This window comes from Ambystoma mexicanum, chromosome 13, assembly GCF_040938575.1.
Source record: "Ambystoma mexicanum isolate Mex_15411 chromosome 13, UKY_AmexF1_1, whole genome shotgun sequence".
Classification (NCBI taxonomy): Eukaryota; Metazoa; Chordata; class Amphibia; order Caudata; family Ambystomatidae; genus Ambystoma; species Ambystoma mexicanum.
In genome coordinates this window covers 579,154,138-579,180,411 of record NC_090938.1, presented here as the reverse complement: position 1 = coordinate 579,180,411, position 26,274 = coordinate 579,154,138, and the positions used below count along the sequence as shown (strand labels likewise).

At 46.8% G+C, this 26,274-nt stretch overlaps 1 protein-coding gene across 1 annotated transcript in view; it reads left to right on the top strand.

Moving 5' to 3' along the window:
- The window catches only part of LOC138521507 (ras-related protein Rab-18-like), a 609,882-nt gene that overhangs the window by 236,504 nt on the left and 347,104 nt on the right, over nucleotides 1–26,274 (top strand). The window lies entirely within an intron of this gene.

Sequence of the window (26,274 nt, the reverse complement as noted above, 5' to 3'; positions counted from 1 at the left end):
GTTTTTCGCAAGTTATGTCCCTATTGTTTCTTGTGCAGATTGCAGGCGCAATGTCCTATCTGACACAGAGGTCGTTGGCTATGATGTTGAAGGTAATCAATTGTTGGTTGGACCACGCACACGGTTGGTTAGCCTCTATATTGATGTTGCAGTTTAAGTCAACTAACCAATCAAGTGTTCTACCCTTGTTGTGGGTAGGTTCCCTGATACGGTGGGTGAAGCCTAGGTCAGAAAGGGTGTTGGTGATGTCCAGAGCTTTGAGGTTATTGGGGTCTTGGAAACCAAGGTTAAAATCACCAAGTAAGATAATTTGAGATTTAATCTTAGTTTTATCTGCTTGGATGGAGGTAATGTCTTCGGCAAATGTGGTGACAGGTCCTGTGGGCATGTAGATGAGGTGTAACGTGATAGTTTGGTTAGGAGAGATGGCTAGTTTCACTGATAGTAGCACATTCGAGGAAATCTGTTGATTGGGAATGACTCTGAGGCCAATGGAGTTTTTGTGAATAACGGCGATACCACCTCCTCTAGTTTGATTAGTGTTGCGGTCGCCTCTGATGATGGCGTATCCTGGGGGAATGGCAAGGGAGAGTAATGGTCCAGAGGCTGCATGTAACCAAGTCTCTGTGATGGTGAGGACATCTAGTTCATGCGTAGTGATCAGGTCAGCGATATCCAACGCATGGGTAGGAAGGGACCTGGCGGTGACCACGGCGCCCTTAACCGCGGTTTGTTTGGCAGTTTGTGAGGAACTAGTATTGGATTTGGTGTTCTTAATGCCAGGAGACAAAGGGGTCGGGGTGGCAGTTGCTGGGAGCAATATGGATTTCATGGTATGATGTTGATGGGAGGGTGACGGGCAACGTGAGGGGGTCTGGAGCCAAGTCGAAGGTTCCTTGCATGTAAAGCGCATGGTTGGTTTGGGATGGTTTTGGCAGCAAAGTATTCTAGCCAAAGAGCTGGGGAGTTCAGGTAACCAGGGAGTTCAGGGTGCATTTCCCCAGCGTGGCTTCATACAGTGGTGTGCTTCAACATGCTCTGGTCCATTGCCCATAAGCGTTGAGGGAAAGGGGTCTATGCACTAAGAGTACAGTTTTCACTATGGTGGGTAACCTGTTGTTTGTTCACCAGATTAAAGTGATTACATGGATTATATCAACACATGCACTCTGCCCAGTCCGTAGTTCATGTCAGGGACTTAAATGATTGATTTATTGATAGATTATTTGTATAGTGCCTATACACAGTGTGTTTCAAAGCGCTTCAAGGCAAGGGAGGTAGAGAGGGAAAATACAATGACATTCTTACAAGGCCTTGAGACATTCAGAATGTGAAAATTACTATTGTACTAGACCGGGCGACATTTCAGATAGTGCAAGAGCTATGACAAAGATAAGGAGGGAGGGGGGGCTGGCGGCGTAGGAGATGAGACAGACAAGCAACTAATGTACTAGGCCTGATGACATTTCAGGTAGTGCTGGAGGGGGAGTGGGAGGTGAAGGAAACACAAGGAGGGAGGGGGAGGAAAAACAAATAAGCTACTATCATATTAGGCCAGATGACATTTCGGATAGAATAAGTGGAAAGAATATAGTAAGGGGGAAGGGAAAAAAGGGAGAGAAGACTGAGAAATGCTGAGTGTGGTGCAGGAGAAGAAGAGGCAAGCGGGAGGGGGAGCGAAGAACAAAAACATGTGCAGGCAGGGATCATAGGTATACAGCAGGGGGGGCAGCGTTACAGTAACGAATGAGGAGCAGACAGGGCCCTTTGTTGTGGGCCTTGGCTGTATGGGCCGGCTCCCGCCTCCCAGTTGCTACTATTGGCCATTTCAGGACCAAGGCAGGCAATGGGAGGTGGAGTCCGGACTGGCAAAGGAAGCACACACGTTGTTAGGAGGTGTGGCCATCTTGGAAGGGCCAATACAATGAGGCAGGGTCACAGAACGAAGAATAAATGGATCATGTTGTTTTTCTGAATTTAACCCCTCAAGCTTTCAGAACATCATGAAATCAATGAAGCATGATGTGCAAGGATTTCCTAACCCGCCACTTGTGAGTGTGTAGCAGTTAAAATGTATACTCGCTAGTTGACAAAGTATATTCTATGTGTCCAAGGCACCCTCACCTCTGCTAACATGGGCTGACTCGCATCTTAAAACCTGCATGCTCCACTATCTTCATCCCTCTTGATAGCGACCACTCAAATGCTCTGTTATGCCTCTTCGCCAATTAATCCTGTTTAAACCTCTCAGGTATGCACCTTGCTGTTGCCCAATTACAGCTAAACTTTGGTTAAACAAGAATCATCCACCAGTTAATAATTTTCCTATCAAGTGTGCTTCTTCAGCCACTCATCTATTTCAAATAAATACACATGTACTTTTATTTTACTTGTTTTTTTAACATCTGCTTTATATTACTTGAGCAGATTAGGAATGGGACTGGGGTAAGTAGTTAGACAAGATCTACACAGCTCTGGAGAAAAAGGCAGGTGCAGTTTTGGACATTTCTCCCTTCTCTAAAAGTTTTTGGATTTGTTTTATTTGTGAAAGGGATCATAGTGCTTCGAGAAGCAGTTGTACAGGGTGTATAACAGAAAAACGAGCTACCAAACTACCGTGCTACTAGTTGCCTTAGCCTTGATATTGATATCTGATTGGATCATAAACCACATAGTGAGGACGGTGTGGAAAGTAGTAGTGTTCAATGTGTGACCAGTGGGTCATATGAGTTTGGCAGAACTTCATGCATTCATTGCTAACGGCACCCTGGAATGTGTTTTTAGGCCTTTGGGGAATAGTTTGAATGGGTATTAAGTTCACTGATGACCGTCTTGAGCGTCTGGTCGGCAACATGCAGGGGATGTTGCCAGTCTCCAGACGATTTCAATATCCTCGTATGCACATGTAGTTGTACAGGAGGAAACATCACCTCATTGTGCTAGAACTCTTCCCAGAAAACTGTATAAAGAGCCATTTCCTTTCAGAATGCATGTGAACGTCCAGTTTTACGTCAGTTGACTGTGCAACATTACACATTGTTTGTAAGCACTCTACATTTACAGCAAATGCAATCATTGAGAGACAGGGAATTCATGTGGTTTGCCCAGGATCCATAAATCTGTGGAAATGTGGAAGCCAAAGGTAGGGTTCTTATCACTGGGATCCGCATTTTGCACCTCGATCCCGTTTCCTCAGGAGGGGCAGAACATAATAGGAAACCCATCAATAACCTACAACACAAGAAAGAACGCAAAAAAGGTCCCTGAAAAAATGTGTTTTTTGTGCACTGCTGGCTTCTGTGCATGATTGCGTTCAACATGAAAGTCAGCTAATTTGAATGAATTGATCTAAACAATGCCTTCATGCTGTTGATAAATTGGGGCACACCACATGTGAGCGACACATTCTCTCTACTCCCACAGAGTTTTCAGCATAGAGAATGTTAGGGATTTTGCCAATTAGTCAAATTCACAAAGACATTTTTTGTCACTCTTGGGAGACTTTGTTCTTCAGCAAGCTCCTATCCTGTGATTTATACACCCACCGAGTTCTATTTATAGATGTTCTAATGAATATTTCGTAAGAGTAAATGACAGGATAGGACGTTGGGCTTTTCTTGAGTCAAGTTGATACCTGACTTTCACGCCTATATTGGTTGCCTTAAAGACTCCATCGATCTGGCCTTCCCTGCTCTTCTCGACCTCCTAAAATGATTCCTAATATTTTAAGTCTGCAGTGATTGATTCCTTCTCCTTGTTGGCAACACACTGCATCCACATGTCAAACCTGAGAGAACAAGCAGCTCTGCTACTAAACGTGGAAAGGAATGGTACAATTTGGAAAGCAAGGAATGGTGCGAGTCTTGGAGAGAGGAAATCACGCAAGTCTCAGAAGGAGGGAATGGTGCAAGTCTCGAAAGGAGGGAATTGTATTGACACATTCTGGTGCTGAATGAATGACTGGCCAGTGTGATAAAGTGTAATGATATGATATGTTATTTATAACGCGCTATATAACCAGAGGTTTCTTTATTTATAACTGTATTATCTTGAGGGGTCGGCTGTCAGGTTTGTTTTTCTCAATGTATTCTGTAACACTGGACTCGCTACTCTGCTGCAGTAGTTTTGCAACAGTTGACCTTGTAAAGCTGGTATTGGGAAGCTGCATTCAGTATCTCTGCCTGCACAACGTGTCAAAATAATGCCATGTTCAGTACATTTTCGGCAGATGGACTCCATATCCCTGCAAGTAGCAGTTCATACTGGAAATTTGGTTTCAATATTCCATAATGTTAAGTCCTAAAAATAAAAATGGGGGACTCATCAACAAACGCAATGGGGTGTGACGTCACCAGAAATTAGCATTTCAAGCTGAAATATGCACATTTCATTAAATTGGCTTTGCATAACCACCCACATTGCACAGAACGAATGGCATTTGCCTTTCATAAAATCAACACACACACAAAACAGAGAGAATGTTTTCATCTAATAGTGTTTTTTTTATTTTTTTATTGATGTGTGGTTATACAATTGACAACCTTTTATCAAGTTTAAACAATTTAAAATCTTTTTTTCAAGTTTTAAGTAAATGTTAAATTTCCTGGCACGAATTTTCACACATTGACAGCTGCTTCTGTATGGCGATAGAAAATTTGACTACATCAAGAGATACTGATGTTTTTTCGCCCGATTGAAGCATTTTCCACCATAATTCTTTTGATTTATATCCATACTTGTTAATGATGGGAATCATATAGATGGCCCTTTGTGGCGATAGGGCCGGACAGGTCATGAACAGATGAAACAGATTCTCTGGTGACTCATGATTTTGACAAAGTCTGCAATTCAGAGGAGTATCATGATTTCGTGGCCAAGCAGTTTCTCTTGTTTTAATTAGGTTGAGCCGAAATCTAAAAAATTGATCTCTGAAATACCAGTGAGGAAACAGTTTTAGATATCTTGGTAATGAATTTGGTCTTTTGCTGTCCTCCCAGGGCTTTCCATAGGTCTTGCATATTAACCATTCCCTTTCGGTTCTGAACCAGTCATAGGAATACCGTTTTTTTTTTTTTTTTTACTTTGTCCGGGTTGTTGATTAAAGTATCCATTTGTTCTCCTGTAGCATGAAGTAAAAGTCGACATTCTGTTTGCCATCCACTCAATGTTGGGTCAAGTTCTTCCATCAGGGCTTTTTTTAGGCAGTTAAATCCGCCTTTGGGGTTTTGCTCCATGCATTTTCTGTAGAATGATGGCGTCTTCCATTCTACAATTGCTAGCATGGAGGTTAAACCCAGCTCTCTGCGGATTGTCTGTATTGGTGTGCCTTTAGGAAGGCGAAGTATGTTTTTCCAAAAGTGGCCTTCTAGAACTGCCCAATTTTTGGCTTTAAAGTTGAATGATGTTTCGGCGCCATGGTAAGAATCGGAATTACCTTCGCTTTATAGAATTTAATAATTGGAATTAAACTGAAGCCACAGTATCGTTTCAAGGTAATTTTTCCTAGACCTGTCAGGTTCAGAATTTATTTTCTTAGTGTTTGGAGCTGTGCAGCATTGATCCTGCTGGTGTTAACACAAACTCCTAGATATTTAAAGGATTGAACTACAGGTTTTTTGTTCCGAGTAGTGACCAGTGCATTTAGTTCGCAACTGGCTCCTTTGAACACCAAAAGGTAGTATGGCCGATTTTTGCGGATTAATTGTGAGTCCGTTGGTTTCCACATACTGTTGTAGGGCGTTTAATTGTCTTTGAAGACCAATTGGGGTTTGGTCTATGAGGACCACATCATCAGCATAGACTAGGCGATTGACTTGGATATTTGCTATTGAAGGAGGAAAGCATCTAATGTTGTTGGCTGTAGAATCTATGTCACAGATGAAAAGGTTAAATATTTCAGAGGCCATCGGGCAGCCTTGTTTGACGCCTTTGTTGGTCGGAATTGGCTCGGTTAGTAGACCAGTTTTGTTCAACCAAACACGGAGAGTGGTATGATGGTGAAATTCTTTGATGGGGTCTATGATTGAGACAGGACAACTCCATTTTTCTAATTTGGTCCATAGCTTTTGGCGTGAAATACTATCAAACGCTTGAGTTAGATCAACAAAAGCTATGTCTATTTTCAAATCTTTTTCTTCTCTCTGTGCGGCTTTTCAGCAGGTTTAGAATGAATATATTAAGGGATGTCCCAATGCCTTTGACGAAACTTGATTGCCATGGATCAAAATGGCCTGATGTGGTTGCCCAGGTTCGCAATGCTCGAAGTACAAGTGTGCCAAATACTTTGCCCATGGAATCTAGCAGCGCTATAGGGCGATAATTGGGTGGAATTTGTCGGTTGCCCTTTTTGTAAATGGGTACGACTATTGCTTCTTTCCATGAAATAGGATTTTTTTGAGTTGATGTAATATAATCGAACAGAATTGACAGAGCTTTCACCCATTCGTATGGATTTTCTTTAAGGGCAGCATTGCTTATTCCATCAGGACCATGAGCATTAGATTTGGACAGCTTCATAATGACATTCTCGATGGTATTCACTGAGGTATCTATTAAATGCCATTTCTCGTTAACTTGTGCGGATGGCATGTCTTCCTGTTCATGATTGAACAGAGCCTTGAAGTGGGAAATCCAAGCTGCCGGGTGTATTGGCGTTGTTATCAAGGAATTTTGATAAGTGTGTCATTGATTTAGCTGTTTCCACATGTCATAATAGTGTTTTTGAAAACCTTAAAAGGTGGCATGTTTTTTTTTAAAACTTGTTTTTATTAGATTTTCATGTCAAACATCAACATAAACAAACTGTCATTCCCCCCTCCGCCTTTGTCTCCCTCCCCCCTGCCCATCGGGGCATTTATGTCCAATTTTTGGGGCTCTATGCATTGAAGATATCTGATACTTTTATGTTGTGGGAACACCATTGTTCCATGAAATCCGACTGGAGATATTCCAGTATCCCTTTCGATTCCTTGGCGAAAATGTCTCTCGTGCCCTGTATCGTGTGGGTAACTTTTTCCATCGTTATTTGGGCCCAAACCTTTTGCAACCATGTGAAAGTCGATGGGGTGTCCTTATTTTTCCAATTCTGGGCAATGGTTGCCCACGCTGCTATGAGGAGTCCCATGAAGCCTCTCCACTGTGAGTTTTTGAATTTGTTTGACATTATTGTCTCTCATACCGCGCAGCCACACCCCTTCTCCCAGCAGTGGCACATTTGGCAGCATCTTTCCCATCTCGCCCTTTAACTCTTCCCCGAATGGTTTTATCCCTTTACAATCCCACCATATATGCCTCCAAGATCCCACCTCCTGAAATCCTCTCCAGCATTTGTTAGACGTTTTGGGAAACATGGTTTGCAGTCTTTCTGGAGTGTAGTGCCACTGAACAACTATTTTGGTCCACATTTCTCTAGTGTGTGCAGAGCGTGTCATCTTGGGGATCAATTTCCATAGATCCTCCCATTGTGTTCTTGTCGATTCCTCCCCCAGCGTTCTGCCCCATCTAATCATGTAGGACCACTTTATTTCCTCCTCTCCTGTGTTTATAAATGGAGTGTCGATACCCATTTTTTTGCCCCCTTGTTGGAGATAACATAGGACTCAAATGCGTGAGGTCCCTTGTTGCCGCTTTCATAATATCCGGGGATTGCAGCCAGTGTTTCAGTTGCTCATATTTGTATCAATCTCATCGGGAGCGAAATGCCGCCGAGTGGCACGAGTTGTGTGATCTTATTTGATTATCAATAAACATTTCCCCTATTTTTGTTATGCCCGCCTCTTCTCACCTCTCATATGCCCCTTGTTCCATACATGGTGGGAATTGGGGATTTCGGCAAATGGGTGTGAAGGGGCTCAGCGCCAAAAGGTGGCATGTTTTAAACTCCAAGAACCAATAGAAATGTTTTCCCTGGAACAGGGCAGTATTGAAATGAGACATTTCACCTTTAGTTCTTTATTTTTCATCAGGTTATATAGTGCAGTGGTGACGTGTCTGACCTGCAAACCTGACGGTTGTGGTTCGTTCTGGTGTTGGCTTAAATTCATAAATTCAAGGAACACTTTCAATGTTTCTCATTTTAGCTCGGGGGACTGAGTCCACTCTCTGAAAAAAGTGGTTGGACTCCGTCCACCCGCCAGCACCCTCGACTTTAGCCTTGATAATGTATTAGTTTCCCACAAATGAGGGGAAAGCGGATAGACACTTTGGTGGGTCCTCGGGTTACTACATACCTCGTAGGAGACAGAGGATCAGGCTGCAGGGTCTACAATTGAGTTTGGGTTGTATTGTTGCTAGCACAAAATAACAATCGGTGGCCAATACGCAAAATTAAACATAGTCTTGCTGATCACGACGAAACAAAGTATTGGTTGTGTAGACACCTTTTGTTCATAGCTCCAGGTTACAGTATTCCTTAATGTGAGGATAGACCTTTCAGATTAGGTGTGAACTTTGTAGTGACGTGATGAATGGTGTCCTGTCCTGCTGGCCATCTATAAATGTTGATAGAATGTTAATACATGTGTGTGACTGACAGCTCAGGAAAATACTGATGGGTGCTTGAGTGTGGATGTTCTAAAGTGTCAATTGGGGGTCTGAGCTGGAGTGCATGAGGAGGAAGGCAGTTGAGTGGTCTCTAATGTATATACTTAAGAGTAACTGGTACTTATGAACTAATGCATACATGTATAATCGAGCTTACCTGGACTTCTCGATGCAAGGCTCACAGGGGGTATGTGTCTGGACTCTCCATCAAACCACTTTTTGGTTACTGTGTTTGGCGACGACAGGACAAGAGCACACGACTGCAAGTCACAGAAAAACAAGTTAGGAGAGCTTTGGTGGGGGAGCAGCACAAGGTAGACCATGCCCGACCCACCTACAATGTGTCATCCATCCACAAGAGTAACACAAGAAAAAAGGGGCCCAAGCACGAAAGTACATAAATACTCCCCAGCCTCGCTCCAACTGCACAAGGAAAAAAGCTTAATTTTGGAAGTAATGAAAAGCTGTCGGCTAAAGAAAAATAACCAAAGCACTGTTTTCTGACCCAAATTTCACACAATGAGGGCCGATCAATGACAAACCTCATTGAATTAAGACTGTCAACCATATCAGGACAAGTTGGCTGTCAAATGCATCTATTTGTCAGTGCCGACACTCTTATGCCTGGAGATGCGGCTATGTTCTCTGGCTGATGGAGCGATTCCACTTTGCACATATGTCATGAAGCTTGTGAGCGGTGCAAATGGTCCTGGACACCACGTCGGTGTGGGCTTGGGGTATGCCACTTTGGTGCTCCAGAGTTGGGATGTGGCACAGAGTGGGCACAGTCTGGCGATTGTGGTGCACAAGCTTGGGCGAGTGACCGAACGACTGAGAGCTCGAACCTGCTCAGCATCCAGCTTTGGAAGGGTGACTTATCCGAACACTGCACCCATAAGCCCTTCACTCTCCACACCCCCTGTGCAAAGAACTAACTTCGAGCTGTGTCCCTAATCTAACCTTAGCAGACGCCCCAGCAAGTAGCAATACTGGAAAAGCTCTGACGCTAACCTTTCTTTCCTGCCAATAAAATGGAACATGTGATGCTCCGACAGCAGGGTGTTAGGATACGGTTAACCTAAACATGAGGGTTTTGTTGGGTTTATAGTGAGAGTCCATGCACCTACTGCAAAGCAAGTACCGTTTTAATTGTATGTGAGGTAAACTTGACACCTATCATGGTGGCTGCTATATAGTACTGGTTGTGTCCATAAACTGTGGACAGTCAGACTTCTTCATCATGTTGGACATGCTATTACTGTGATTCATATTAGATACTGGGCATGTGGGGTGTAGGTGTGCAGGTTTAGTTTGTGTTTTATGCTTTTAGGTTAGCCAATTTACATTTTTGCAAAGGTTGGTGTTAAGGCTACAATCAAACCATTATAGCTCCGATTACTGGTCTGGGGACACACTTGAGGATATAGATTGTTGGTCGGGCAAAGTTATGTTTAGGATGTGCTGTCTGAAGCTGTTGTCTTTTGTGTGTAATTGCATTCACTGTTTTATATTGTGGCCTTAAGAGACTAAGTCAACAACTTTGACATGTATCATTTCAGGTACCTAGATGTAGGGACAATACTAGAGGTCCATACCTTAGGCATGTACATGTGAAAATACCTGTAATGTTATTAAGGTTAGGGTATGTACTTAGTTATGGCACCATAGGAAATATTATAGTCTGGATATGCATTTGGAAATGACACTTCTCTGATGTATTTCAGGGATAGGCCTTGGGTACAGTCCTCCATGGTAACATTACCTCCGATAGATGAGGATACTTTGGACAGTCCAGACTATAAGCGCAACTACTATAATTCACCATTGAGTTCATTTTTCTTTGTAGTTAAGTGAACGTTTACTTTTAAGTATTACTCAAGTAGTTAAGTACCGCTCCTGGAGGTTCTATGTGTCCGTTGGCATTTTACTGTTGGTATATGTGTTGGGTGTGTGGGTGCATCCTACTTGTGTGTCCAGTGAGTTGAGTGTATTGTTTCTATGATACTTGTGAAGGAGTCTGATTGCTAAGTGTTTGGAACCTGAGTACTTGTGCTGTTGCAAGATTTAACAATGGTTGTTATAGTTACTAACAACTGTGATGGACTGTATTTGCATTGTTTGACACATGACCCCATGGTCAGGTGGCAGATGCAGTTAGAGAGGCCTATCCTGCTGACTCCTTGGGTGTAGCAATTTATCTATTTTGTTTATTTAATGGTCATTTGTATGGTGCCTATACACCAGTGTTTACAAGCGCCACAAGACAAAAAGGGTGGGGGGGGCATAGGATAAAAACCAAACAGTAACTGTCGTACTAGGCCTGGTGACATTCTTACCATGCAAGTGCAGAAACAAAAAGTGCAAGGGAGGGTGGAAATAGGGGACAGGGCTGGGGTGGGTTGGAGTCGGGGGAAGTGCAGGGGTGGGATTTCCAGGGGGGCTGAGCAAGAGCTAGGGGGAGCCACGGAGGACAAGTGCAGCGGAAGAGGGAAAGGGAAAAGTGTGACTGACAGGGTGGACCAAAATCTGGCTATTCCAGGAAGGGGGCCCGAGGGCAATTACTGGTTAGGAATGCTGGAGGGGGGGGGGGGCTGGTTGAGGGGGCCTGGGTACTGAAGGCTCATAAGGGACCAGGCACGAGTCGCAGCATCACAAGTCTTGAGGAGTTTCTGGAACTTAAGAAGATTCGGCTTAAGTCTGAGGGGGGGGACAGGGACGTCATTCCAGAGGGAGGCTCCTGCCGACGAAAGGGATTTTACTCCCACTCTCTGCTAGGAGAAGTGCCTGACCTGCAGAGAGTTGGAGCTAGAGGACCGAAGAACTCTAGCAGGGAGGTATTTAGAGAGAGAAAGCTGGATGTAGAGAGGTCCCAGGCCCAAGTCTGTCTTGTGGATGATGCAAAGGGTCTTGAAATTCATCAGTGCAGTCACCGGAGCCAGTGGAGAGATTTTAGGGCTGGAGAGATGTGGTCCCTGGGCTTGAGAACAAGGATAAGTCTTGCAGCCCTATTTTGGAAAAGTGGAAGATGGCTGAGGGAAGACCGAGGCAGATTGAGGAAGAGGCTGTTGCAGTAGCCAAGCCTAGAGAGAACCAGAGCTCTGGACACATTAAGCTTCTGGGGGAAAGCGAGGAAAGGAAGAATGCCCCATTGGAGGTGGAGCTGAAAGTTGGACTTCTTGGCACAGTCCTTGATATGCGGAGAGGAGGATAGAGAGAGAGGAGTCAAATATGACACCAAGGTTTTTATCCTCACAGGAGGGTGAGGAGAGGGGACCCAAGGAGGGTGGCCAGAGAGTGGGGGGAAACAGATGTCCGAATGGGGAGGATTTTGGTAGAGCACCACGCCTGAATATCAGTTGGGCAATCCAGTATGAGAGGAATGTGAGGAGGTAGAGGATGAAAGCTTCAAGGAAGGTTGAGTGTCATCAGCATAGCACTGGAAGTGAGGCAAGAAAGTGGAAATCAAGTGGGCCAGAGGGGCAAGGTAGATGTTAAAGAACCATGGCGATAGGATCGAGCCCTGAGGGATGCCACAGGTAGAGAGTGAGGTGGAGGATAGGAAAGGGCCAAATTGCACTTGGGAGGATCAGTTTGAAAGGAAGGCGGTTAGCCACGCCATTACCCGGTCTGTGATCGTTAGGATATCATGGAGATGATTTATGAGGATGGCATGATTGATTGTGTCAAAGGCAGAAGAAAGATCGAGAAGGATCAGAAGAGGGGGAGAGTTAGAATGCAGGTTTGAGAGCAAATCTGCGCGGGTGTGCAGGAGAGCAGTTTCCGTGCCTCTGGATGTTCTGAAGCCAGACAAACTGGTGATCGTGGAGGCAGCCAGACAATTCGGCGGGGTGTGTCAGTTGGGGGATGACCAGCTTCTCCATGAGTTTGTCCAAGAAGGGGGTTATAGAGATTGGGCGATTGTTAGCCAGGCATAAGGGGCCTGCAGAGGGCTTTTGTTAGGAGAGGATGCAGAAGAGAGTGCTTGAGGGGTTGTTGCAAAGACCCAGTGTCAAAGGAGTGGTTGCAGAGGTCAGCCAAGGAAGAGGCGAGGGAAGATATGTTGTCCTTGATAGTTCTTGAAGAGCAGGGGAGCACCTGATTGGAGTAGACTTTCATAGAGTCTGACTACTCTAGAGACCTTGTCTGGTGCAATGGGCGAGAAGGAAGGGAGAATGGGAGGTGGGGGGGGAAGATGGGCCAAGGGGGGAAAGGGAAAGTGGGGAGGTAGGAGGGGAGGGGAGGGGAGGAGATGACAGTGAGGACAGGAAGTCCAGGGTGTTGGTGAAGTGGGGGTAAATTCTGAGCAAAGTGCCTGCGTGCGAAGAAGAGAGGAGGAGACTGCAGAAGGATTGTCGAGTCCCTTGCAGATTTTGAAAAGTTCAGCTGTGTTATGAGTTTCCCCAGAGATGCAGGCCTGGACATGAGCCCTCTTCTTGGAGCGTGTGGCAAGACTATATTGCCTTTGGAGCAGTTGACGGGCCAGTTTGTCAGAGGATGAACTTGAGGCCTGATACTTCTGCTCAGCAGCTTTTCACTTGTGTTTCAAAGCTGCCAAGTCAGAGTTATTTCAAGAGTTGCATTTGGAGGCAGGCTTTATGTGGATCCTCATGGCAGGGGCAAGGATGTCTAGAGTGTCAGAGATGGAGGTTAGCTAGTGCAGAGTCGGTAGGGGAGTCAAAAGTAGGGGTGGGAGGAGGGATGAAAGTGGAGGCAAATGCAGCGACTGACAAACGATTCATCGGTCGAATGACGGAGAAGGAGACTGACAGTGCGGGTGGAGGCATCGTCTGGGTGTCGGGGAACTCGCGATGGGAAGAGAGGAGAGAATCGTCTGGCGAGGAGTAGTTGGAGAGCGGGATGACTGTTGAGATGAGAGCATCCAAGGGGTGTCCAGCAGAGTTGGTTGGCCCAGAAGGAAGAATTTTGAGAGAAAGAGAGTCACAAAGGTCATGAAGGAGAACAGTGGCCAAATCCAGAGAGTCAAGATGCAAGTTAAAGTCCCCAAAGAAGAGAAGTATGGGGAGGAGGCTGTGGTTGCAATGTTTGTTGTTCCTTGAGGGATGGTGGAAGGCTGTCCTACGCGGAGACACTTTGTGTTGCACTGGATACTGTGCAACACACTTGGGAGCTTGGACATGGTCTGTCTGGGTTCACCTGCTCGGGCTCTGTACCGACCGAACAGGTGCATCTTAGTCGAGTTGCGTGGCAACCTGAGGTGCCCCACCTGTGGTTACCCCATAGCCTGGATAATATTTCTGCACAGCATATAACATATGCACTGTGGGACGTAGTTAAGGTCACAGCCAAAGTGACTAGGATGAACATGTATTGGGTGTGATGCTGAATAAATGTGTTGTTTCTGTAAGGAAGGGAGTTGTAGTGACTTGATGGATGGTTTCCTGCTGGCCATCTGTGAATGCTGATGGATAATGAGTGCTTATATGAATGTAACCAATGTGTCAGTTTGGATCTTGAGCTGGAGTGCATAAGGATGGCCGGTGGGGGAGTCTAATGTATATACTTAAGAGCAACTGGTCCCTATGAACTAATGTATACTTGTATATTAAAGTTTACCTGGACTTTCTAATCAAGAGGCTCAGAACTGTTCTGTGTCTGGCTCTCAATCAATCCACTTTGGTTACTATAGGCTTTCACATTCCAGAGGTAGATCAGTGTTCCCTCTACACGAGAGTGACCGAATAATCGGTTAGGCCTAGCACTTGGGCGTTTCTCAGAGATTTGCTTGTTGACAAAAATTAGGCAAAGCCATGTATTTTCCTTATTCGCTGCTTAACATTAGGGACTAGCTCAAGTGCTTTTCTGCTGAACACCATCAAAATGCCCCAGGTGTTTCAAAGGTTTAAATCCGCACAATCCAATACCATGTTTTGGCCGCATCATGACCCATGTTCCTGTGTACATTTGGGCTCCCCATTTCTGTTATTTATGGTTTGAGGTTCCATGGGCCAAGTATAGCAGAAGTGCATGAACACATTATTTTGCTTGCAGTTCTCACACCCCTTAACGCATATAGACTAATCATTCAGAATCTAAGACAATCTGATATAGTGACTCTGATACAGAGCACTGCAAAAAGCACCTCCAATCGGAGTTATGAGTCTTCGGACATTGTCCCATTGGAATTTCAAACCAACAACTCAATCTGAGTCCTGTATCTGTCCATCCTGCTTTTATCTCTGGCTTATTGATGGTGCTTTGATGATGGATCAGATTTTTGTGGACACCACATCCATGTCATCCCCATGTGGTTGGGTAACCAGCATATGATTGTCTGTGGACACGTGACTTCAACTTTTGGGGGGTGAGTGAGACTGACTAGTTCACTTTAGCTCCGATGGTGGGGAAATCTTCTAAAGGATTCACTACAAAGTACGTTTTGGACCACTTCCAGCTAGAGATGACCTTTAGATGTGCAACTGCCATCACTTTCTGCTTGTGATATTTGCGTAATGTGTATCACTTGTGGTAATGTCAAAGCTGGAAATGCACTAATCACCAACGGTAATCCAGTAGAGCGTATTTACCTCTGGGCTATATTGTCTCCTTCTAGGATCGGCAGCAGTTTACCCATAGCACATAATACCGTAGGACACCAGTGGTGGTGATTCCGCCCTTTCTGTAAAAGAACCACAGATGTTAAAAGCCAAATGATCAAATTTGTATATTTTGGCAAATTCTGCATTTCCTGAATATTCAACCAAGGCTCCCGAATTCCCAACATTTGACTGAAACTGGATTGTGGTAACTATTTTCAGCAGCCCCTCACATATTCCATCTTTAGAAATCAGGCAGCTCAAAATGAAACTGCTAGAATGGCACTCACTTTAACTTAACTGGTCGAGTGCTTAAAGAAACAAATGTGCTGCTCCAGAGGGACAGCACCTAGGTTACCTATGCCACACTGTTGGTAACACCCCCCCCCCCGGGCCCCTACTGACAAACATTGAATAATGGGGGAAGAGTTGGATCCTGGCTGGCTATAAACTACAGGAACCGGAATTCTTTGCTGTTACATCCTGGTACTTACCAGTAGGATTCAACCTTGCACTTTGAATGGATTGTGTCCTCCCACGTATTCCTCATCTTAGATATCTTGTCTCCCAGCTTTGCTGCTTCAGAAAAATGTTTTCACCAGAGGGCGCTGTGCTCGAAGCCGCAGAGTCGTAATCCCTTGAGGGCCATCGTAGAGTGTCCACGTCATCTTCAGTATAAAGGGCTCGAGCCGCTCCCGGCTCAGTTCCGTTTTCCGTTTTTCCAAGCACTGCTTCATGTCGCAAAACGGTGCATCCATTTTTTCAACGAAATGTCTTCATCAACTCCATCCACACCCAAGACAGGTTTTAAAAAATGTCAAGTTTGGAAAAAAGATGTTGATTACTGACCCCCCATCGTAATTGCCTTTGGTGTTTGGGCCCTGACCATCGGGTCGACGAATGTAGTTCCTGTCTGGCTATGTGCCAATAAGGCTCCTAAGGAATGGAAAGGTAAGCTGATGGTGGCGGAGGAATCTAATAAGTCTTGTAAAAGACAAAGAGATTCGGGAGGGTCGAGCATAAAGTCTTCACACAGGTCGAGGAGATCGAGGTCTAAGAGTCGCTTGAGGAAATCCTCCTCTTCTTCGTCCAAAAAATCAAAGAAGCAAAAACATAGATCTCCTCCTTCTTCCTCTTCCTCCTCGTCTGACAGAAGGGTTGTATCCTACCCTTCCAAGCACGATTTCCCTGAAAAATGGAAGGCCTTCAGGGCTTCGATGCTAAACATTTTCGAGAATGCGGCCCAGACCCCTCAAAAAAAAGCTGCCTGAAGATCATGCCCCTGCCTCTCCAAGAGTGACAGAGGGAGATCAAAGACCAGGGTTGATAGACCCAAACTTGAAGATGGCTGATCTTTATGATTGCCTTCAAACAGCCAGTGGCCTAGATACCTCCCCTGAAGTTGAGTTTGAGAAGCCAGACCCTGCAGATCATGCAGACTCTGGGTATAGAAACCTAATGGGAAGAGTCATTGATCTCATGGGATGGAAAACCGCTTCCCCAAGGTTTGGCCAGGACAATATGACAGACATCCTTAATGAGGGACCTCAAAGGGTCCCTGTCCTCCCTTTCCATAAGGCATTGCAAAAAAGGGTGATTTCAACTTGGGATATCCCAGACTCTGGGCCTGCAGTAAATACAAAGTTTATAGGGAAGTACAGACCATCCTCGACAGATCCTGAGTACCTGTCAAAGCATCCCTCGCCAGAAAGCTTGGTGGTACAAGCTGCAACCTCCACTAGACAGTCAGCTTACCCTTCGATACCGCCTGATAGGGATGACAAAAAAGTTGATGCTTGGGCCCGGAAAGTCTTTTCTTCAGGCAGCATGGCCCTTAAATCTACAAATGTAACTTGCACTCTGACAAGGTTTACATACACCATGTGGGATAGTATGACATCAGCGGCTGAACGCATCCCATAGGGTGAGGAACGGGATGGTTTCCTGGCAATAGTAAGAGATGGAAAGGAGGCTATGGAGGAATGCCTCCAGTCAGGATTGGACACTGCTGATAGTGTAAGCAGGTCCATGGCATCTAGCACGGTCATAAGCAGATATGCCTGGCTGAGGAAATCTAGTTTTGCACGGGACGTGCAATCCAGATTACTCAATATGCCCTTTGACAGCTTGAGGCTGTTCGCAAGCAAGGTGGACGAGAGATTGGAGAAGCTGCATACCTCTAAAGCGGCAGCTAAATCACTCAGCGCCGCTGTAAGGCAGCCTCAGCAACACTCCTATGCAGGATCATCTTCCTGGAGGAGCCATACCTTTCATTTCTACTCCTTTTTTGGAAGAGGGAAGGGAGAAGCCAGTCAAAGAGGCCAACAGAGAAAACCCGCTTGTGGTGGAAGAGGGAAAGGTGCTAGATCAGCCCCAGCAGCGGCTACTACCTCCCCAGCCACTGCTGCAGCCGCTTCAAAGCCACTCTGACGTCTTGATCCACAAGACCCCAGTGGGAGGCAGGATCACTCGGTGTCTGAGTGAATGGCGGGACATTACGTCAGATGCCTGAGCACTAGAGATAGTGACCCATGGTTACTGCCTTCCTTTTTGACAAAGACCTCAAGATCATCCCTAGGGAACCAATTCTGTCAAAATTCCAGTCCCGCTTCTTGTGCAGGAGATTTTAGTTCTGCTAGAGAAAGGTGCAATAGAACATGTACCTGTAGCGGAGAGGAACAAGGGTTGGTACTCCCCTTATTTTCCCATTCCCAAGAAGGACAGGGGATTGAGACCCATCTTGGATTTAAGACATTTGAACAAATTCCTCAGGAAGGACAAGTTCAAGATGATGGTGTCATCCGCCGCCACAGCCGTAGCCGAGATTGGCGGATACTTCCGCATTGGAGTTGGCGACGCAGAGGTAGGGTGTTTTAGTCCCTTCTCTGTGTTCTTGCATGCGCTTCCATTGATGTAGCGCAGCGCCGCTGGGAGTATTTAATCCTCCTCCCCCCGGCTAGACGTTGCGTTGCAACCCCTCTTGGATGTTTCCTGTTCCGGGTTTCCTCGCTCCTGACTTCTGCCTTTCCTCTTCGGATCTGTCAGAGGTTCCTTGTGCTCCTGTGTTTGTACCTCTTACGAAGCCCATCTTTTCTCCTAATTTTTCCGGACCGCTGCTCTGAGCGGTTCGCTTTGGTTTCCGCTCTCTTGGCGGTTTCGTTCCATCGGACACTGCTCCTCCTGGTCGGTCCGCCTTGGATTCAGCACCCGCCTATGAATTGCCTCGTCTCCACTTGCAAGGTTGTTTCGACTTCCTACAAAGACTGCGGCTCCTTCGCATCCGCTCTTTTGAACATTCTATTTGTCTACCTGCCTGTTGATTACATCTCCAACATAGCCCTACAGCCAGCGGTCCGTCTTGTCATCCGGATTGGAAAAGAGTCAACACTCGGGCAAAGGTTTTTTCCCGATTTGGGTTTTTCCCTTATTCCGGGTTGATTCCGGAAGGGGAGTCATGGGACGGCTGTTTTACCAGCAGTCACTGTGACTTCCCTCCGTGACAAGCATGTTCATCTGAAGAAGGGGAGAGACTACCTTGCACGGCGGCGCCTACAAGAGACTGACAACTCCAGCAGCTCAGGTGAGGAGAGTGTGTTAGTAGGGGAGGAAGAGACCAGAGTGCAAACTTCACCACAGATTGCAACGCCAAAAGGTTTAAAGATGTCTGCTGAGGAGCAGGTTCAAGAGTTGTGGAAGGCTTTCCAAGCAATGTCCCAGGAATTACAAGGAGTGAAGACAGAAAATGCCTTACTCAAACAGATGGTGTCCGCTAGGGAGCCTGCCCCCCCGGAATTACCACCAATGGCGCTTTCCTCCGGGAAATGCGACGGCTCTCCCAAGAAGGTGAAGGAGTTTTTGGAAGCGTGCATGGTTTATTTCACTTTTAGGCTTCGTACCTTCGCTACTGACCAAGCCAGCGTGGGATTCCTAATCTCGAATATGACTGGGAACGCACTGTCCTTGGCTACTCCATTGGTGACCAGTGGTACCGCCATTCTTCAGGATTTCGCTGGGTTCCAAAATCTACTTAAGCAAACTTTTGAAAGGCCAGAGTTGTCCTTTGCCGGCTGTGAAGATTTGCTGGATGTTGAACAAGGCTTTCTGGACATATTGTCATATATCTCCTCTTTCAAGACATTGGCAGCCAGAGCAGGATGGCCCGAAACAGCACAATACGTCATTTTCAGGAGGGGATTGAAGGAGGAGATCAAAGATGAACTGGCCAGATCCCCTCGTTCACCCACTTTTTCGGATCTGCTCGCTGCTGCTCTTCAAATAGAGTATCGTCTCCAAGAGAGGTTGACAGAGCGCCGCAAACAAAGAGGCTCTGGTTATACTCCGGACACCTTTTCACACTCTGCTCCTCCTTCCAATGAACCAATGCAGATCGGCGCCACCAGAGCACCTCTGTCCGCTACTGAAAGACGTCGAAGACGAGATAAGGGTCTACGTGCATACTGCGGTTCAGACCAACATCTTCTTAAGGACTGCACGGAACTGCCAAGCAAAAGATCGGGAAACGGACACCCTCGGCGCCAGTAGGGACAAGCGACCGGGGTCTCCAAGCCTTTCTCATCGTCCCTATGTCTCTCTTTCTGTTTCCTCTCCTGGGTCCAAAGATGATTCTAGACTCATGGTGATTCCAGTATATCTCGACCTTGAGGGCAGACAGGTGAAGACCCTAGCTCTACTGGATTGTGGAGCGGCAGGTAACTTTGTTGATACCCTGTGGGCAGACAAGGTGGGTCTCTGCCGGATAGCTCGGAAAGAGGGCCAGAAGGTTGAAGGAGTGGATGGGTCGCCATTGTCTTCTGGTCCCATTACCCATACCACAGAGGAACTCTCCTTGACGATAAATCAACACATGGAGGTCCTGAATTTCGACATCATCCGGACCGCCCATTTTCCCATCATTTTAGGCATTACCTGGCTTCGCAGACATAATCCACGGATAAACTGGACTGAGAATCAACTGAGCTTCAGTTCCCCATATTGTGCAACCAATTGCTTCCCGCTGGAAGATGGGGAGATCTGCAGCGGTCAACATTTTTTCAAACACCCACATTGGAGTTCATGCACTACCTAGCTTTTGTTTGGGTTTTTATGAGGTGTTTCAGGAATGCCTTCATGCCAAATTGCCGCCTCATCGGCCAGAGGACTGTACCATCGACATGGAATCCAATGCCTTGGTTCCGTTCGGAAGGATGTTCTCCCTCACGCAGACAGAGAAGCAGGTTCTTCGGAAGTATTTAGATGCAAATCTGGAGAATGGTCTCATTCAACCTTCAAAGGCACCCGCAGGAGCTCCCCTATTTTTCATCAAGAAGAGAGGCACCACCGAGCTTAGACCCTGCATAGATTACAGGGGTTTAAACAGGGTTACTATTCGGGATCGGTATCCGATGCCCCGATCACGGACATAATCGAGGCTGTACAAGGAGCCAGGGTGTTTACCAAACTCTATCTCCTGAATGCATGCCATCTACTTCGGATTGCCAAGGGAGACGAGTGGTAAACAGCATTTCGCACCCCTTTTGGCTTATATGAGTACAAGGTAATGCCGTTCGGTCTGGTAAATGCACCAGCTGCATTCCAGAGATTTATGGACAGAATGTTTTCCGACATTCTTTCTGTCAGTCATCATTTATCTTGACGATATTTTGGTCTTTTCCCCGAACATGAAGAAACACATTGAACAGGTTATGCAGGTGTTGGACCGCCTTCAAAAGAACAATTTACTGGTCAAGGCCGAAAAATTCAAATTCGCCGTGCCTTCTGTGCAATACCTGGGATATGTTCTTTCGGAAGAAGGGATTGCCATGGACCAAGAGAAGGTCCACGCCATTCTCAACTGGCCGGCTCCTACTTCCGTCCGGGAGGTACAGAGGTTCCTGGGGCTTTCGAATTACTACAGGAGGTTCATTCCGAATTTCTCGGAGGTAGTGTTCCCCATTACTCGACTGCTAGAAGCCTTTCCGTTTCTATGGTCCGCTGAGGCGGAGAAGAGCTTCTGTCATCTAAAGAGCCTTTTCTGCTCGGCCCCGATTCTGCAGCATCCGGATCAGACGCTACCATTTATTTTGGAAACAGACACATCAGCCATCGCCATCGGGCCGTGTTGCTTCAAACTATTCAGCTAGTGGAACACCCGGTAGCCTATCTGTCTAAGACACTTTCTCCCAGTCAACTTAACTATTCAGTTCTTGAAAAGGAGTTGCTTGCCATGAAATTGGCCTATGCGGAATGGCGGCACCTCCTCATGGGTGCCCGACATCAATTCCTAATCCGTACGGATCACAAGAACCTGAAAGCCTTACAGGAGATGGAATGTTCGAACTCCAGACAGGCAAGGTGGGCCTACCTTTTTTCACAGTACGATTTCCAGATCACATATATCCCTGGGTCACTCAATCGGCTGGCGGGCGCATTGTCTCGCAAGGACTCTCACAAAGAAAAAGCATCGATCAAAGCTGAGCCCTTGTTCCACAGAAATCGGATCCTGGCTATTGTGGGTTCCTTTCTTCAAGAAGTAAAGACCGCAGTCGTGCAGGACCTACCACAACTCTCCTTTCATCCCAACTCCCCCTACCAAGTAAAAGATGGCTGACTTTTCTATAAGAAAAAGTTGTATATTCCAAAAGGGACGCTACGCAAAAGGATCCTAGATTGGTGTCATGACTCGCGCATGGTGGGCCACAGAGGCGGAGACAATACCCTACAACTCATCTCGAGATCTTTTCTCTGGCCAAATATGAGAAAGGAAGTGTTTGAGTATGCCAGTACTTGTCCGATTTGTGCCAGAGCCAAGTATGCGTCGGGCAAACCCTTAGGACTGCTCACTCAGGTGGAGATGCTGACTCGCCCGTGGGGGCTCATCTCCACGGACTTTATACTGGACCTTCCTGAATCGGAATCATGTACTTGTATCATTGTGACAGTGGGCGCTTTTTCCAAGTTGGCTCATTTCTCCCCTCTTGCAGGACTCCCTACAGCAACTAAGATGGCGGAGACCTTTGCCCGAGACATTTTCAAACTACATGGTCTACCCGACAAGATAATCTCAGATCGAGGAAGCCAGTACGTCTCCAAATTCTGGACAGCCTTGTGTGCCAGTTTGGGAGTTGAAAGAGCCCTTTCTTCAGGTTTCCATCTGCAATCCAATGGCCAGACTGAACGACTCAACGCTACTCTAGAACAATACTTAAGGTGTTTCATCGCTCAACATCAAGACAATTGGGTCTCTCTACTCCCTACCGCAGAGTTCTCTTATAATAACCCCAAGCACTCCTCCACCGGTCTTTCTCCATTTTACTGTAGCTATGGGGTTCACCCACGATTTGTATTACCAGAGGTACCCAGTTTTTCCAACTCCCCAGCCGCAGAGGAAGCCTTGAGAAGTATTCAAGAGGCTCAGACCACCGCATTGCAAAGCTTGAAAGACAGCAGAAAACAGAATAAGAGTGGAGCTGACAGGCATTGCAAAGAATGCCCTGCCTGGAAGCCAGGTGACAAGGTGTGGTTGTCTACAAGGTTCCTACCCAGGTGGACACAGCCTTCTAAGCTATCTCCTCGTTTTCTGGGTCCTTTCCCCATTCTCTCGAAAGTCAATCCCGTGGCCTATCGCCTCCAGCTCACCCCCTCTCTTAAACGCATTCACCCTGTTTTCCATTCCTTTCTTCTCACCTTACTATCCAGATTCATATCACAGGACTCTCTCCCGGCATACTCCTGCTCCTAACCTGGAAGAGTACGAAGTCTCCGCTATCAGGGATTCTAGGTTTTACTGAGGCCGGTTGGAATACCGCCTGTCGTGGAAGGGTTACCCGGAGTCTGAGGACTCTTGGGAACCGGCTTCCCAAGAACATGCCCCTCGGTTACTTGCCAAGTTCGACCGCCTCCACCCGGGGAAGCCTGGGTGGGTGCGGCCTAGGGAGGGGCATACTGTCATCCGCCGCCACGGCCGTAGCCGAGATTGGCGGATACTTCCGCATTGGAGTTGGCGACGCAGAGGTAGGGTGTTTTAGTCCCTTCTCTGTGTTCTTGCATGCGGCTCCATTGACGTAGCGCAGCACCGCTGGGAGTATTTAATCCTCCTCCCCCTGGCTAGACGTTGCGTTGCAACCCCTCTTGGATGTTTCCTGTTCCGGGTTTCCTCGCTCCTGACTTCTGCCTTTCCTCTTCGGATCTGTCAGAGGTTCCTTGTGCTCCTGTGTTCGTACCTCTTACAAAGCCCATCTTTTCTCCTCATTTTTCCCAACCGCTGCTCTGACCGGTTCGCTTCGGTTTCCGCTCTCTTGGCGGTTTCGTTCCATCGGACAAATCTTCTTTCTTTCTCTCTCTCTCTCTTATCTTCCTCCTCATACTTCCCTCTGTATCCTCCGGGTCCGTGCACCCTACTTACCTTCTGCCTCCTCCTGGTCGGCCTGCCTTGGATTCAGCACCCGCCTATGAATTGCCTCGTCTCCACTTGCAAGGTTGTTTCGACTTCCTACAAAGACTGCGGCTCCTTCGCATCCGCTCTTTTGAACATTCTACTTGGCTACCTGCGTGTTGATTACATAGCCCTCCAGCCAGCGGTCCGTCTTGTCATCCGGATTGGAAAAGAGTCAACACTCCGCCAAAGGTTTTCCCGATTTGGGTTTTTCCCTTATTCCGGCTTGATTCCGGAAGGGGAGTCACAGGACAGCTGTTTTACCAGCGGTCACTGTGGCTTCCCTCCGTGACAAGCATGTTCATCTGAAGAAGGGGAGAGACTACCTTGCACAGCGGCGCCTACAAGAGACCAACAACTCCAGCAGCTCAGTTGAGGAGAGTGTTAGTAGGGGAGGAAGGGACCAGAGTGCAAACTTCACCACAGATGACCCTTTCTCGGATCCTTCAGGCTCTTCAACTTCAGGACTGGCTGGTTTCATTGGATTTCAGGAAGCTTACTTTCATGTGCCAATCCATCTCAAGCACAGAAAGTACCTTTAGGTTTGTGGTTCTCACTATCCGTTTCGAGTTCTACCATTTGGGCTGACCTCCGTCCCGAGGGTTTTCACCAAGCTGATGGCTGTGTTGGCAGCGAGTGTCAGGAGGGGGGGAATTCATGTCTACCCTTACCTGGACGACTGGTTAATCAGGGCGAGTTTACCTGAACGAGCCCGGGAACATCTGACCATAACCTGCCATTTCTTACACAGACGGGGCTTCTCCCTCAATTACAAGAAGTCACAAATGATTCCACGCCAAAGACTCCAATTCATCGGAGCAGTCCTGGAAACTTTCTCGGGCAAAGCCCCGCCTCCCGAGGAGAGAGCTCACCACATTCTGCAGATGGTAACAAAGTTTCAGAACGCCCAACATCTGCGGGCCTTCGATTTTCTGAGGTTGCTCAGCCTAATGGGGTCCTGTATTTTTCTGGTGCCGGAGGCCAGATTGAGGATGAGAACCCTTCAATGGGCCCTCAGGACTCAATGGTCCCAATTTTCGGGGGATATGTCAGATCTGCTGCAAGTCCCGGCCAGACTGGCTCAAGATCTTCTATGGTGGGCTTGCAAGGAAAATATCCTCAAGGAGAATCTTTTTGGAAAACATAGCCGGAGATAACAGTAGTGGCGGACGCCTCACTCGCTGGGTGGGGAGCTCATACCAACGATCTGGCAATCAGCGGTCGTTGGTCTCCATCGGACCCCAAGCTACACATCAACCTTTTGGAGCTGGGGGCAATCAGATTAGCGCTGAAGGCCTTTCTGCCCTCTGTACGGGGACAAAATGTCCTGGTAATGACGGCCAACACAGTGGCCATGTACTACCTCAACAAGAGAGGAGGCGCAGGGTTACTGCCACTGTTCTGGGCAATGCAAGAATGAATCACTCTGACGGCAGATCACTTAGCCGGAGAGCAGAACACGGCGGCAGACGCTCTGAGTAGGCAGAGCAGTTTCTCACTAATGGGAACTAGCTCAGGAAGTCCTTCAAGAGATCTTCGCCCTTTGGGGAACCCCTCAAGTGAATCTGTTTGCGACCAGTGTCAACAGGAAGTGCGAACTGTACTGCTCAAGGGAATTTCCTCTGAGAGGAGCTATAGGGGATGCGTTTGTGGTGGATTGGAAATGTCCACTCCTATACGCCTTTCCTTCAGTCCCGGTGATTCCTCATGTAATCGGGAGGTTGAGAAAGTTCACGAAATCCATGATCCTAATTGCCCCGGATTGGGCCAGGAGGATGTGGTACGTGGAACTTCTGGACATGTCCATCTGCCCTCCAATACGTCTTCCACAAAGAGAGGATCTTCTCTCGCAAGAGGAAGGTCGGGTTCTCCATCCAGAGGTCAAGACACTCCGCCTTCATGCATGGTTTCTGACAAGCTGAGAAGGATTGGGACCTCCCGGATGACGTAATGGAGATTTTGCTTTCGGCCAGAAGGCCAGTAACAAAATCCTTGTACCGGCGTTGTTGGAACAAGTTCAGTAACTAGTCTAAGGATAAGAATGTGGATCTATTCTTATGTAATAGTCCTACAGTACTTTCTTTCCAATTTGGTGCTCCAAGTTGGTACAATAAAAGGATATTTAGCTGCGCTATCCATATTTAAGCGCTCCTCTGAAGATGTTTCTTATTTAACAATGCCTTTAGTTACCCAGTTTCTAAAAGGACTAACAAATGTGTACCCTCCAACACCTTTTAGTTTTAACATTTCTCATGTGCCTCCTTTCAGCCTTCACATTCTTGCCTGTTAAGGCTTCTCACTTTGAAAACAATTTTGCTAGTGGCTATAACATCAGCCCGCAGGGTGAGTAAGTTGCATGTGCTCTCTTGTAAGCCTCCTCACACCATTTTCCATAAGGACATGGTCATTCCAAAGGTCAAAGCATCCTTCTTACCTAAAATAGTCTCTGATTTCCACCTGTCACAGTAAGTTACCTTGCCCTTTTTTTACCCTCCTCCACACACAAGTAAAGAGGAGGAGAGATTGCACAGGCTGGAACCAAAGAGGGCTCTCAGTTTATATATTTCTAGACTAGCAAATTTCCGACTAAGTGACTGTTATACTAGATATATATACTAGACACAAATTTGGCCTTGGAGTGTCTAAACAAACTATCCAGATGGATAGTTCTGGCAATTTCAGAGTGCTACAAATTGGCTGGGAAGGAGCCTCCAGATGGGCTAAGGGCTCATTCAGCCAGGGGCATGG